General features: G+C 32.6%; 1 protein-coding gene across 6 annotated transcripts in view; it reads left to right on the forward strand.

Moving 5' to 3' along the window:
* PCLO (piccolo presynaptic cytomatrix protein) overlaps nucleotides 1-16,172 on the forward strand; it is a 513,527-nt gene that overhangs the window by 19,276 nt on the left and 478,079 nt on the right. The gene's annotated exons all lie outside the window — the stretch shown is intronic.

Raw genomic sequence — 16,172 nt, forward strand, 5'->3', positions numbered from 1 at the left:
TTTTATTCTATATCCCTTCCTGCCCTCTGTATTCCAGATAAACTATTTCCTGAGTTTATAATTCCATCTCCAACCTACATGCAACACACACCAGCTACTCTCCATACCTCCAGTTCCCTCTCTTCTTTTTCGTACCACATACTTACTGAAGCCTTTTCTGATCTCTCATTTTTTATTTTTAATTTTCCCCAGTTACATGTAAAAACAATTCTTTTTGGTTATACATGCACATTCTTTTTTTTTTTTTTTACACATTTCTTTATGAATCATGTTGTGAGAGAAAAAAGAACAAAAGGGAAAAAACCATGAGAGGAAAAAAAAAACAGAAAGAAAAGGTGAAAAAAGTGAACATAGCATGTGTTGATTTACATTCAGTCTCCATGGTTCTCTTTCTGGATGCAGATAGTGTTGAACCACTGAGAAGAGCCAAGTGTGTCACAGTTGATCAATGCATAATCTTGCTCTTACTGTATACAATGTATTCTTGGTTCTGCTTATTTTGCTCAGCATTTTGCTCAGCATCAGTTCATGTACATCTTTCTAGGCCTTTCAGCTTTATATTTTTCATATATACTTTTATTTTTATATTGCAATAATATTCCATTACTTTTATATACTATAACTTATTCAGCCATTCCCCAATTGATGACCATCTATTAATTTTTCAATTGTTTGCCACCACAAAATGAGCTCCTACAAACATTTTTTGCACATTTGGGTCCTTTTCCCTCTTTTATTATTTCTTTGGAATACAAATCAAAGAGTATGCATAATTTTATAGCCCCTTGTTCCAAACTGCTCTTCAGAATGGTTGGATCATTTCACAACACCAACAATGCATTAGTATCCCACTTTTCCCAACACTTATCCTCTCCAACATTTATCATTATCTTTTCCTGTCAGCTAATTTGAAAAGTATGTGACAGTATCACAGAGTTGTTTTAATTAATATTTTTCTAATCAATAGTGATTTAAAGGACTTTTTCATATGACTATAGACATCTTTAATTTCTTCATCTGAAAATTATCTTCATAGAAAAGGCTTTTCATAGCCTTTGACCATTTATCAATTGGGGAATGGCTTCCATTATAAATTTTACACTATTTTTTTGTATTAGAAATGAAGCCTTTATCAGAAACACTGGCTGTAAACATTTTTTTTTCTCTCAGTTGTCTAATCTCTCTTTTTTCTGGAAGTTTTTTGGAGCATTGCACTTGATCTGTCCATTTTATGGAATACCTCTCCTTGTGAAGTATAAACTCTTGTAATGAGGATAGTTTCTTTTTTTGTGTATATATATCTCTCTCGTAACTAGTACCTAGTAGATTTTTTGTGGTTGTTACAAAGAAGCATCATGATTTCTTGGATAAAGACCTAGCCTCAAAGCAAGATCACCTGGTCTCAAGGTCTTAATACCACAGGATAATCTTGTAGATTATAAATTGCAGGACAGTTGGCTGGTATGCATTAATAGAATTCCTCCATTTCTTATACCAATGAAAATGGGAAAAAAAAAAAAAGGAGGGGTGATGGGGCAAATTCTTGAATTGATTTGGATTTCCCCATTCTGAAGAATCTTGGTTGGAATTTAGACATGGTGTAATCTCATATTCTAATTCAGGCTTCATCACTGTGAAGTTTTGCAAATGTGGCTAAGTCACTTAATACCCCTACATCTGTTATCTCAACTGGTAATCAAAGCAAGCAGTATTTTTTTTTCTCTTTCACTGAGAGGGTCTGGTAGGATATTTAACATTAAATATCTGAAATCATATTTAAAACTATAAAACTCCTATAAATATATGATGTTGGAATATAGGAAGCCTCCACCTTATGTATGGATTTCCTCCTAAAAATTTATTTTTAAGTTGTTTGCTGGCCTTCCCATAGCAAGAAAAAGATTATGAATGATTAGAAATCCTTGTGATTATCCTCAATCAATCAAAACAGATTTATTTAGCATGTTCTGTGCAGTAATGAGACAGGTAAATGGCATAGCACATAGAGAGCAGGCCTGGAGACACTTACGAGCTGTATGACCCTAGGCAAATTACTTAATTTTGTTTACCTCAGTTTTTTCATCTGTAAAATGAGCTGAAGAAGAAAATGGCAAACTAGTATCTTTGCTAAGAAAACCTCAAAGGAAATCAAAAAGAGTCAGACATGACTGGAAAATGCTTAAATCTGCTAATCATTATGCTAAGTGCTGAGGATACAAAAATAAAAATGAAACAGTCCTTCAAGGATCTTACATTCATGATAGGGAAAACACACATATAAAAGTACATATAAAATAAATGCAAGGCTGTTTGGGGAAGGGATATGCTAATGATTGGGAGTGGAACTAGGAAAATACTTCATTTAGAATGTGGCACATTCTAATGCCATAAAGTAATATTTTACACTTCCTAGAAATTGATAACTCTTTTTCTAGGAGAAAAAGGTTTCAGAATTCTAGCTCAAGATTAAGGGAAGACATTTCCCCCTGCCCTGAACAAGCAAAGGAGAGACTAAAAGGTCTTTGGTGGTGGGAATGTGGAAGAGGGCAAAATGGAAGCTTAGAAATGATACAGGAAGTCTTATGTTTGTCATACATCATATGAAAGTGGCAGTATAGAAAATAGGATAATCAAGGCTAAATTTTTAATGTATCTTAGGGGTATCATTAACTTTTTATCTCTTTAAAAAAACTTTTAAACATTTTCTTAATTCTTAACAATCTCTTAAGAGGATACAGAAACTCATAGATGTGGATTGATATCTTCTAACATAAATTATAGAAAATGTCTTGATTGAATAACATACTGTATAAATAAATTCATTTAGGAATGAATCGGGTTGCCTCCATGTGGAGCAGATATAGCAGCTCCAGATTAAAATTCTTTTGTCATGCCCTTTCACTAGTGTTTCATAAATTTATAACCACTTACATGAATTTCCAAATTACCTAAGAAAATGTAACCATGTTTCCTTTTCTTAGTAACTGATGAGATATGTTTTCCTATACTCTATCATTTTGCCATCACATAATCACTGTATTGTGAAACTGTCATTAAGGGTACTTGCAGTTATAAAAATAAAACATTTCTCAAGCCCAGAAACAAATATTTATTTCTTTAATTCTAAGCTACTTACTTCAGAAAAAAAGATTCATTTATTTAAGGCAGTGAACATAGAGCTAACTATTTTTTCCTACTAAAAGATCCTTGTCTTCTATCATCTCCTATTTAGGAATATGTAATTGAATGACTTTATGTTGAACTAACCGTGTGTACTGAGATTAGAATACATGAAATACTATGATTGCTCATTGGCTTCTGGTATCAACTTGAAAATGTGTTCATAATGGTTTACAATTTTGTCACTTCTTTCATGTTTGTTGTAGGGAGAAAAATCCTGTAATCATAATTCTGTGCTTAAAGCATGAATAAGAAGAAAGATTCTAAAAATATTTTTCTTTAGTTTTCAAATTTATTTTTGATAATTAATATTGTCTGGCATATAGCCTAAGAATAGATCTGGGATAGAGCTGCAACTAATATAATTACCTGTGATAACCCAAACAGTTTCCTGATATTGTGTATTTTAATTATATTTGATTGATTGGTTTTTTGCCTTTACTTCACAATAATTTATGGGAACGAGAAAATACGTTCCTCCCTCTTCAGAATGAACTTTCTCTAAAAGCAAGTAAGCAAAACCACATAATACAGTGACTACATTTGATGACTTATATATTATTATTTCTAGTAGTTATTCCCTACCTCTTGGCAATGAGGAAGAAAATTTTTTCTCAAAGACTATCAATGAATTTTTTCTTTTATTAAGAATCAACTTTCTTTTAGTGATCTCATTTACTATATCAGTCACTGTGTGTGTGTATGTATATATATTCTATTTACTCCAGCAGCAATTTATATAAATCTTGCTTTATTTCTCTGAATTTCTTATACTTGTCACCTTTTATTCTACAATAGCATTTCACTATATTCATATCCCATAATTTTTAGTGTTCCCTGATAGACATCACTTGTTTACTTTTTTTCCAAAACAGTGTGCTATGAATATTTTTGCATATGTTGGAACTTTGTCTCCCTTTGATTTTCTTGGGATATTATTTGCCCTATTTTGGCCTACGTCTAGAGGTCAGAAGATTTAGAGATTTTAGTCACTCCTTTTGCATAATTTGAGATTGATATTCAGAATAGCTAAACCAATTCACAAGTCCCCTAAGCCTATCTTCTTATAGTTCCACTGACATTGACAGTTACTGATCATCTTTCATCTTTGGTCATCTTTTTCCAATTGCAGGATGTTAAGAGGAATCTTAGAGTTCATAATTTTAATATCTCAAAGTTCATATTAGGGATGCAAATTACTGATGATATATTTTAAGACTTTAAAAATTATTTGAGAAATATTTTCATATGGAAGCATGAGCTAAATATTGGGAGTGGAAATATATTGAAGATATTGGAAAATTCCCTCCTCACCCAGGACAATAAACTTATAATTTAAATTAGAAAACATTATAAGATCACAAATTTAGATTCAGAAATGACCTTAACAGTCATCTGGTCAGCCCCCTCCTTAATTTTACAGAGAAATAACCTAGGATGCAGAGAAATTAATTGACTTGCCCATGTTCACACAAATGATAGAACTAATTTCTGACTCATGTCCCATGATCCCAAATTCACTTCTCTTTCTACTATCTTCCTTTTTTTGCAGATAGCAATACCGAGGGAAGTTGAATAACTTAGTAAAGTTCACACAAATAGGCAAGATTTGAATCAACACTGATTTTTGGAAGCAGATACTTTCCCATTGTATAGCAGGCATGGAGAGAAATTATATATAGTGTTTGAGGGAGTAATCAAGGATTATTGTGCCTAAACTGTGAATCTGAAGTCAAGCATTATGCTTTGTGCTGTGTCAAGTGTTTTGTCAATTTCAAATAATAAGAAGAGTTTAGACTTAATCTTGCAGGGGATATTCCTCTAGACAGGCCAATGTGTTATGTGTTATATACCTCTCATTGAAATGCTTGTACTTTGCATTTGCGCTCCCTCCCTCCCTCCCTCTCCTCTTCCTTCCCCCTTCTCCTTCTCTCTCTCTCTCTCTCTCTCTCTCTCTCTCTCTCTCTCTCTCTCTCCTCCCTCCCCTTCCCTTTCTCTCTCTCTCCCTCTTCTTTTTCTCTCTACTTTTCTCTCCCTCTCTCTCTCTCTCTCTTCCTCTCTGTCTCTCTCTTTCTCTTTCCTTCCTTCCCTCCCTTTGTCTCCCTCTTTCTCCTTTTCTCTCTCCCCTCTTCTTTTCTCTCTACTTCTCTCTCCCTCTCTGTCCCTCTCTCTTTTTCTTTCTCCCTCCCTCTCCCTCCCTTTCTTTGTCTCTGTCTCTGTCTCTCTCTCCCCCTCTCCTCTTCTCCCCCTCTTTCCCTTTTTCCCTCTCTCCCTCTCTCTCCCTTCTATGAAATTCTATTCATTGCTCATTCCTTTTGGGTGTGCTTATTCTTTTTTGTTCAGTGCAGTTATTTGAATAAATCTCATCTTCTTTCCCCCTATTAGATTGTAATCTCCTTTAAGAGTGGATATTACATCTTTCTCCATGTATTCTTTGTCATTTAACAAACCTTTCAGATAGAAAGTTGATGAATTTTGGTTAAATGCATTCTTAATTTTCATAACATTTAATTTCTCATCTTGGCCAAGACCCATCTCACAATTCCTTCATATTAGTTGTATTCTCAACAAATAAATTATTTCTAACTGTTCCCAAATGTCTGAAAAAATTGTTTCACCTGCATCTTTTTTCATAACTCATATTTTTTTATAAGCCCACTTTCAAAAGCTGTTTTAAACCTATATATTAACATGACACATATATAGTATGATGAATTAATTATACTGTTAAGAATAAAATTTCTGCTATGGAAGCAGATATCTATACTTTAAAAATTATTGGTTAAGGAAACTCAAAACGGTTATAAGCTATTTCCTTCTTTCACTTTCCATCTCTTAAAAACACATATTCAAATTGTATCCTCCCTGTATTTTTAAATCAACATTTAAGACAAAAGTGAAATTTCAATTATTGTCTTTTCAGATTTATTGAAGATAAAATGGAAGTAGAATCTTATCTATTTCCCATTGTGTTCCCAATAATAGGATGGAAAATTGAACATATCAGATAGTTGTCTTTCTACTTTTTGTTTTGTATTTTTGGTTCCCTAGGAAGTAAATCTTCTTAGTTTCTCCTTCTACGTATACAGAATATAAAACTTGGGGCACATTTACATAGTATACCAAATATAGCAGAGAATTCTGGACTGTTAGTTTCAAAGTTTGAACCCTATTTTTATCACTTAATTACTTTATGTCCCTGGGCATGTAACTTAACTTACATTATGTCCCTGGGCATGTAACTTAAGCTCCCAGGCCTTAGTTTCCTTATATGAAAAATGGGGATAATAACACTCTTAGAGAGGTATTTTAAAAATCAAAGTGATGTATATAAAGTATTTTACAAATGGTAAAGTGTCATGTATCTTTATGTTGTTTTAAATGAAATTCAGTGAAGAAAACAAAGTTACAATTGATTTTTTAAAAAAATCTTTCCAGTGGTTTCTACTGTGGAGACAAAGAACTATGAAAACCTTTTTAGACATTGTACTTATTGTTATTCATTGATCCAGTGGTTTCTACTAATCTGAACTGGTACCACCAGAAGAGAGATTTCCAGGCATGTTTTCTGTGGTCTGAATATTTTAGAGAAATTACATAGCATGTTTTGTGTGAACACTGACAACATTGACAGTATTATAGATTGCTAATTTAAGAAATATGGGTTCTCTTGTGATGGGAAAAGAAGGAAAAGAAATAAGGCTTTTGATAGCATCTACTATGTGCTAGATATTTTTACAAATATTATCTGCATTTGATATTCACAAGAACCCATTTTTTTAGTTGAGGAAATTTAAATAAATGGAGGCAAAATGGCTTTCCCAATATTACAGAGCTAGTAAGTGTCTGAGACCAGATATAACTCAGGTCTGTGACTGTGACTGTGAAAGATCAGAGGCCTGACTCTAGGCCTGGTTGGGCCACCAACTATATCAAGACCACATAAATTAAAGCCTGTAGAATTTAACGTTTTATTGGAAAGAATGGTTTCTTGTATCTCTGTACTTTTACTTCTATCCATTTTTATTTAATTGTGTAATACTATTTAATTATTTTGATTTCTCTAATCCAATGCTATCATTAAAATATATTCCCCAAAAGACAATTCTATCTACCAATGGAATCTGTAACTCTCTGGAAATTTACAGTCTTGTGAGAGTTGCTTGGAGACCTCAGAAATTAAATGATCTGCTCAGGGATCACAGTCAAATGAAGGTCAGAGGCAGGACTTGAAAAATGGTCTCCATCACTCAAAAATGTTGATCTATCTAGAAACAGCTTCCATTTGTCTGTGTTTTTATGTGTGTACATGTACATATGTGTACATATGTGTGCATTTGTATGAATGTGTGTATTTGGGGTCTAATTATAGAGGAGACCGATGCAATTCTGCAATAATTATTTAACTTAAAGACTTATAGTTAGCACTAAAAAGCTATAATACCCCAAACCACATAATTTCAATGTATCAGAGGCAAGATCCTTTTAACCTAGGTCTTCCTGCTAAAAGCGCATTACAGTTTTTCTCTTAGTTTTTAAATGATGTAAATATAAATAATATTAGGAAAATGATAAGGATGGAGTAATATATCTTTTGTGTTTTAGCTTTGGACACTAAAATATAATTTATATAATACTTTAAAGTTCACAAAGCACTTTGTATTTTTAAAAAAATCTCAATGTTCACAACTCTTTGAGGTCAGTACTACCAACCTCATTTCAAGTATCAACCTCATTTCACAGATGAGGAAATTGAGGCTGAGGGAAGTTGAATTAACTAACTGGAGTATATTTTTAACTCAGATCTTTCCAAGTTTGGTGTTCTAGCCATTGCACCATCTAGCTGTTCAGTTATTCTGATTAGATAGATTTGATTAGTCTACTTTGAGTTTACATTTCTAGGAGAAAATTCTTTCTTGAGGCACAGAATTGATAGTACTATTAAGATTTTATCTAGATATTTTAATTTACAAAATATTTTCTTTGGTATAAAAATGAAAAAAAAAATTAGTGACTTAGAATTCCTGGATTTGAATCTTAGTCCTTCTATCAAGTTGTGTGATCTTTGATCAAGTTACATCTTTGAGTTTCATTTTTCTCATTTACAAAGTGATGATGATAATATGATGATGATAACTACAATAAAAGGCCACAAAGCTTCAATTTGAAAATAAATGTTCTTCTGGTATCATAACAATACATACAAAACAAGGTGGTAAGATTTTTAAATTTTCAAAATATTACATAGGACAGCAATGGAAAAGCCAAATAGAAAGATTATTATTTGGGAAGAGATTGTGATGGGGAAGCTAAGATATCTTTGAAATTTTCTGAGAGAGGGGAACTAGAGCAGATGATGATCTTGGACAAGAAATGTGATGAAAGACACATAATGACACAAGTCATTTTATGTATTTGCACTTTATTTTGGCCATCTGTAAAATGGTGATAAGAGAACTTAAAACCAGTTGGGGCTTTTAAAGCACTTTCATTTCCAAGATGAAACATATTGTTGGATTCTTTTTTCTTAAAGGAGTTACTGAAGAAATAGAGTAGTGTAAAGAGATTGGCTTTTCAGCTTAACCTTTCGAGAACTTTCCTTTCTTCAAAATAACTTCAAAATATATTAGATACCTTTCCAAGTAATCCAAGTTGTTATTGTTGTTTTTGTTTTTTAATAAGCAAATACAAAAAAGCAAAAACCTTTTATAACGAGCAAAATGACTTTTGAAAGGAAATGAATTCTATTATGGCTTTAGTTTTTTTAATTATTATATTATAGCTTTTTATTTGCAAAATATATGCATGGGTATTTTTTCAGCATTGACAATTGCAAAACCTTTTGTTACAACTTTTCCCCTCCTTCCCCCTACCCCTTCCCCAGATGGCAGGTTGACCAATACATGTTAAATATGTTGAAGTATAAGTTAAATACAATATATGTATATATGTCCAAACAGTTATATTGCTGTACAAAAAGAATCAGACTTTGAAATAGTATACAATTAGCCTGTGAAGGAAATCAAAAATGCAGGCAGACAAAAATAGAGGGATTGGGAATTCTATGTAGTGGTTCATAGTTATCTCCCAGAATTCTTTTGCTGGGTATAACTGGTTCAATTCATTACTGCTCTATTCATGCTACTGAGAATTGATTTGGTTCATTTCATTGTTGAAGAGGGCCACGTTCATCAGAATTGATCATCATATAGTATTGTTGTTGAAGTATATAATGATCTCCTGGTCCTGCTCATTTCACTCAGCATCAGTTCATGTGAGTCTCTCCAGGCCTTTCTGAAATCATCCTGCTGGTCATTTCTTACAGAACAATAATATTCCATAATATTCATAAACTAGAATTTATTCAGCCATTTTCCAGTTGATGGGCATCCACTCAGTTTCCAGTTTCTGGCTACTACAAAGAGGGCTGCCACAAACATTCTTGCACATACAGGTCCCTTTCCCTTCTTTAAAATCTCTTTGGGATATAAGTATGGCTTTAGTTTTTATTAATCACAGAGCTTTTTGAAACACAATATTTTCCAGCGAGTCAGATAAATCTTGGCTACCTTTGAAAGATAAAATTAAAGACAAAACAGAACATTTTCACATGGTTTCAACCTCTCTGCCCTCTGATTCACTGAACTCGAGAAAATAGATTGTTTTTTGGAGGAGGAGAATTTTATGTTATATGATACCATATGGAGCAAGCTCCATCATATAAAGCACTTAGGTTATAAATGTGGGTAAACTTCAATTCAGGGATTAGTAAAATGAGTTTATTTGATCATTGTATGGTTTAGAACAGTATGGTAGTATGGCACAAAATGAATCAATGAACAAGCATTTAATAAGTCCTTCCTTACTGTCTACCAGGAATTATGCTTAAAACTGGGGATATAGGGAGGAAAATGACATGACATGATCTATATTATCAGTGAGAGAGTAGGAGAGAAAAGATGAATGCAAAATAAATACAAATTAATTTCAGAGGTAGGGGATATAACTGGAATATCACAAAGAGTACAGATAGGAGATGGCTGAGCTTTAAAGAAAACTATAGGCACTTAGTAGAATGCATTTCAGATGTGAGGGACAGACTGTAAAAGCATGGAGAGTTGAGAGACATGTTGAAGTCATTTGCTTGACTGGACTAGAGAGTAGTGAAAGTAAAAGGAAGTAAATGAGCAGTTACCCCTAAAAAAATCAAAAGGAAACTATATTTGGATATTTCCTTGTCACTATATTCTTTTGCTATATATCCCTATATATGCTGTCCCTACATAGGATATGTGTGCCCTCTAGTCAAAATGTGAAATTGTTCTCCTGCATCAGAAAACCATATATTGCTCATCAGAAACTTTATGCCTTCTTTTAAAAATATGCCACATGGTTTGTCACAAATATGTACTATCAAGATTTTTGGGATTTTTGCTGTGTTGAATAGTATGTTAACAGACAATAGTTAGATGAAGTTGTACAATTTTGAAAGTGTGGGTTATCAGTTTCTTTTGCTTCCCTGGAGAATAGCTCTGGGTCTTCTGACCCTCTATTCAGTTCAAATTATTGGAGACTTCTGAATAATAATAGATAGTAAGAAGAAAGAGAGGAAAAACATATGTTATTTTCTTCCATCCTTCCCCCAAAGTGCCTGTATACATGCAATTATTTGAAACATACAACAATCATATTACTCTAAAGAAGCTCCCATGATGCGGATGATGATGAAAAAAAAGTTTCTTGAGCTAGCTTGAAAGAACCTGGGTCCATTGGAACTGCTCCTGTCCTAGGAGACATAGCAGCTAGGCCTAACTACCTAGACAAGTAAGTTTTGAGCAATTATAATTGGATTGTACTCCCTGGAGGATAAGGAGCATTTCTTTTACTAATGTGAAATGCCTTCAATGTTTAGCATAGTATCATCCACAAAGTAGATACTCCACAAACATTTAATGAATGACTAAATATGCTCTAGATCTAATTAGAATTGTCTCAGAGGAATTAAACATATTTAAATATTGTATGATTTTTCAAAATGAAAAAAACTCACTTAAAGGAACATATAATACTTTTCTATATCATTTTAACTCTAACATATAAATACTTTAGAGATATCACAATCATCTTAAGTATTATATGTAAAATTCCATTTTATTGACATTATATATAAAAGTCCCTCAAAATAGTCTTATAATATTGTTTACATGCTATTGCTTCCATAAATATTTCAATAGAAAGAGTACTCACAACTTGAAAACAGATAGTAAACCCCAGTATTATATACTAATACCTTGATTCCTTTAGGTACATTGCTGGTAAGGTTGATATTCATTACAACCCTTTATTTGTATTTTCTGCTTTGAATATGCCCTCCAGGCATGCTGTTTCCTCTTCCCCCTTCTTTAGGAATATGGTGATACATGTAATGGTGGTTCCAAATGTGCATCGCCAAAATTTTTTTGATCCTCCAAAGAGAAACTGACATTTTAGGTATTGATATGTTCTCTCATCAAATGACCTATATTAATGTTAATAAGAATGTTGTATAGTATAACTCAGAGCAGAATTAGGTCAAAATTATCAACAGTGTTTTTTTTTTTTGTTGAGGCAATTGGGGTTAGGTGACTTGCTCAGGGTCACACAGTTCGAAAGTGTTAAGTGTCTGAGACCAGATCTGAACTTAGGTCCTCCTGACTTCAGGGCTGGTGCTCTAGCCACTGTGCCACCTAACTGCCCCCAAAGTTATCAATAGAATGAAGATTATAGCTAAATTCAAAGAGTCAAAGATCTAGAGGTGGTATTTCATTTCACAAATAAGGAAAACTCAGGCTCAAGAGGATTGAGTTATTTCCCAAGGTTACAAAGATGTTTATTTTTATAACCTATTTTCATAGCTTAGGTTTGAATCCAGGTCTTTTGAAACCATAGTCAGAGTTTCCATTGTAGCTCTTAAACCTCTTCAGTTGATTAAATTAATCTTCATTGGGGTATTGCCCAGCATCCTAACTTTTATTTTAGGTGGTATGGGATCCAGTAGGTTAAGTGTAGACCTGTAGAGACTCTCAGTTTGAAAAAATATAGATAAAATGCTTAAAAAAGACATTTTCTCTTTATTGATTTAGAATGAAATGTGAATACCAAGAGGGAAAAACTATTAAAACTCTAAGGAAAATTTAATACATACCAAAAAACCCTTCTCATTTTAAAGTATTTGGCCAGTAGAATTAGATTAATTAAGAAAGAAGCCACTTTTTTTCATAGTTATATATAGATTTTAATCAGAATAGTTAAAAACAACCAAATCACATTAGCATGAATGTATCCAGCAAGCATAAATTCCTAGCCTATAATATTTCTTCAATTTCATTTTTTTGTGTGCTTCAACTGAAATATTTATTTATTTATTTATATTTAATTTTTAATATTTAATAAATTTTTAATTAATTTTATAATTAAAGATGTATATTATTATATATCTTGTTATATCTTATAACAAGATATATGCATGGATAATTTTTCAGCATTGACAATTGCAAAACCTTTTGTTCCAACTTTTCCCCTCCTTCCCCCCATCCCCTCCCCCAGATGGCAGGTTGACCAATATATGTTAAATATGTTAGAGCATAAGTTAAATACAATATATATATATATGTCCATATAGTTATTTTGCTGTATAAAAAGAATCAGACTTTGAAATAGTATACAATTAGCCTGTGAAGGAAATCAAAAATTCAGGAGGACAAAAATAGAGGGATTGGGAATTCTATATAGTAGTTCATAGTCATTTCTCAGAGTTCTTTCGCTGGGTGTAGCTGCTTCAATTCATTACTGCTACATTGGAACTGATTTGGTTCGTCTCATGGCTGGAGATGGCCACGTCCATCAGAATTGATTATCATATAGTATTGTTGTTGAAGTATCTAATGATCTCCTGTTCCTGCTCATTTCACTCAGCATCAGTTCATGTAAGTCTCTCCAGGCCTTTCTGAAATCATCCTGTTGGTCATTTCTTACAGAACAATAATATTCCATAACATTCATATACCACAATTTATTCAGTCATTCTCCAGTTGATGGGCATCCATTCAGTTTCCAGTTTCTGGCCACTACAAAGAGGGCTGCCACAAACATTCTTGCACATACAGGTCCCTTTCCCTGAAAGAAGCCATTTTCTAAAACCTCTAGAGGAAAACATGTTTTTCATCTTGAGATAGAAGCAGAAAGATGACTTTAACTTGTATTCCAAGAGTGGCAAGAAACCTTAGGAATGTGATATACTTAATTTGTAAATGCTTGTAGTTGACTGGTACATGGTACAGGTTGACTAGGAGGAAGAGAGAGTTTTGTGTATATGCTACCAGTAGAAAGATTAGAGGTCAGTATCCATCTACCACTCTAAATATCACCACCAAATAGAGAGAGATATCATAATGTATGTATGTATGTGTGTGTGTGTGTGTGTGTGTGTATATATATACTAATTGAAAATCTCAGGTAGCAGATATGGCAGCATATGCGTGTAATCTACTCTGTTGGAAGACTGAGGTTGATGGATTGCTTGAGTTGAGAATTCCAAGCTGAAGTAGGGTTAAAGGTGATTGAGTATACACATCACATCTGATACTTATATTGTGAGCCACTAGACTCATAGAATCTCAAAACAAACAAACAGATAAAAAAAACTTTATGTTCTGGGATGAGACAAAGCATATATTATTAAATAAGAAAATATTATTTGATATTAAGATTGAAAACAAATCCTTGGAGTTTTTTGACTTGTATAATAAGTACATGAAGTTTACTTGTTAGCAAAAAGAATTTTAGAAGAAAAAGGAAAATATAGATAAATTATTAATATATGGTCATGGAGCATATCATTTGTGTGTGTGTATATATACATTTGATAAAGTGAATAGAAGGAATGAATAAAGAAATGCTTTCAAGAAGTATCTAATCTAAACAAATGTAGACACATATTTAATAAGCCTTTTAAAAAATAAAAATTATGCTATTTTTAGAAATTTACAAGGATTATAGGAATGTAATAGAAAAAGCACTTATTCAGAATCAGAAGAATGGAGTTTAAAATCTAGAATCAACTACATGTGACTGGGCAAATAATTTAATTTCTAAGGGTCTTAATTTTTATATCTATGAAATAAGTGAGTTTGACTGTATGGATTTTATTTTCCTGATTAATTTCCAAATCCTTTGAATTAGTTCTTAACTTCATTGTGTAGCTGAATGATTCTTCCTTTCTTTGCATTCCCCTCCCCTCCCCCTTTCCTCTTGGACCAGGAGGTAAGTGGGGAATTGTAACAGAGCTGAATCAGATTTGGGATGAGAGGGATTTACAAGGAGACAGCAAAAGTAGGGCTTGAAATTGGAACTGGGGAGATGAATAGTTGTGCTGAAGTATTTTCACAGACCATTCTACATAACATAGGTTGATAGAATGATTATTTCTTGAGCTTTCTGCTTCCTTGTTGTAATTGGTACTTGTAGAAAGAAATTTAATCTGCTTTGAGATTCAAGGGTTTAATATTAATGAGGATGAAAAGTCACCCTTGACAGGACACTTTCATTTTAAAAAACATTTGGTTATGAGGTATATTTTTTTCAAATTTAGAAAATACCCACAAGATAGATTTTCGTGTGCATTCCATATATTATCTGAGTATGATACTATCCTCCTTTGAACTACATAATAATCAACATTCATAATGCATATTATTTCATTCTAGTTAGAAATAATAAAGATATTTTATCTGCATTAAGATAAATCTTATATGTCTTTAATTTCTTTTCATAAAAGATATAATTTTTACAAAGTGTGATTATATTATGTGGATGGTGATTTGGGAGGTTAGCATATAACCCCTTTCTATAGCCAAGTTATAGACTATATAGATGAAGTGACACTCCCTAATTTCCCCCTTTTTCTCTCCCACCCCTGCTTCCCCCCTTCCCCATCATCTGAGTAAGCATATTTCAATCTCTATACCTACCATGATAGAACATATTATTTGAAGGTAACATTTTAATTTGAAGAGTCATAAAATTATAAGATTTAGAGGCAGGGAAGACATTAGAGGTCATCTATTTACTCCATTTATCCTTCTTTATTTTCCCCAACTTTCATTTTATAAGGCAGGAAATAGATCTAGAAAAAGGTAGTGATTTGTATAAGGTCACACAGCTGGCAAGGATGGTGGTGGGGAAGCAGTGATTCAAATACAATTCCTTCTGTAACATCACACTTTTATTATTATTATAGCCTTTTATTGACAGAACATATGCATAGGTAATTTTTCAACATTGTCCCTTGCAATCACTTCTGTTCCAGCTTTTCCCTTCCTTCCCTCCACCCCTGCCCTTAGATGGCAGGCAGTCTCATACATGTTAAACATGTTAAAGTATATCTTAAATACAATATATGTGTACATATTTGTACAGTTCTCTTGTTGCACAAGAAAAATCAGAACATCACATTCTTTTTGAAGAGCTCTTAAGAATTAGAAATCTGGAGTGGATATCATTGGAAAAATCTCTTGTATGTCTTATCTGGGAAGCTAATCTCAGAGATTTTTAACCCACATTTTTTGTGTAACTTGATTTCTACCTAAATAAGATCTGATTGGAACAAAAGGAAAAATTTTATATTAATTAAAGCAGTCTATACATACACACAAACACATATATATATATCTCTATATGTATGTTTTGTGTATATATATATAGATATATTTATATATTTTATGAGAAGGAAAGGCACTATCATATTAATCTTCTTTCTCTCCCTTTCTTCAGAAGTATAGACTGCTTCACATTTTCTAAGTCTCTAATTTTTAATTCCATTAACATTTTTGGTTTTAATTAATGCTTTGATTCATTTGGGAAGTGTTCATTTGTTTATTCTACAAATATTTATTAAGCACAAGGTAAGGACTAGGTATATAGAGGCATACAAAAATGAATGAGACAAAGACTGC

Source organism: Sarcophilus harrisii, chromosome 5 (genome assembly GCF_902635505.1).
Source record: "Sarcophilus harrisii chromosome 5, mSarHar1.11, whole genome shotgun sequence".
Lineage (NCBI taxonomy): Eukaryota > Metazoa > Chordata > Mammalia > Dasyuromorphia > Dasyuridae > Sarcophilus > Sarcophilus harrisii.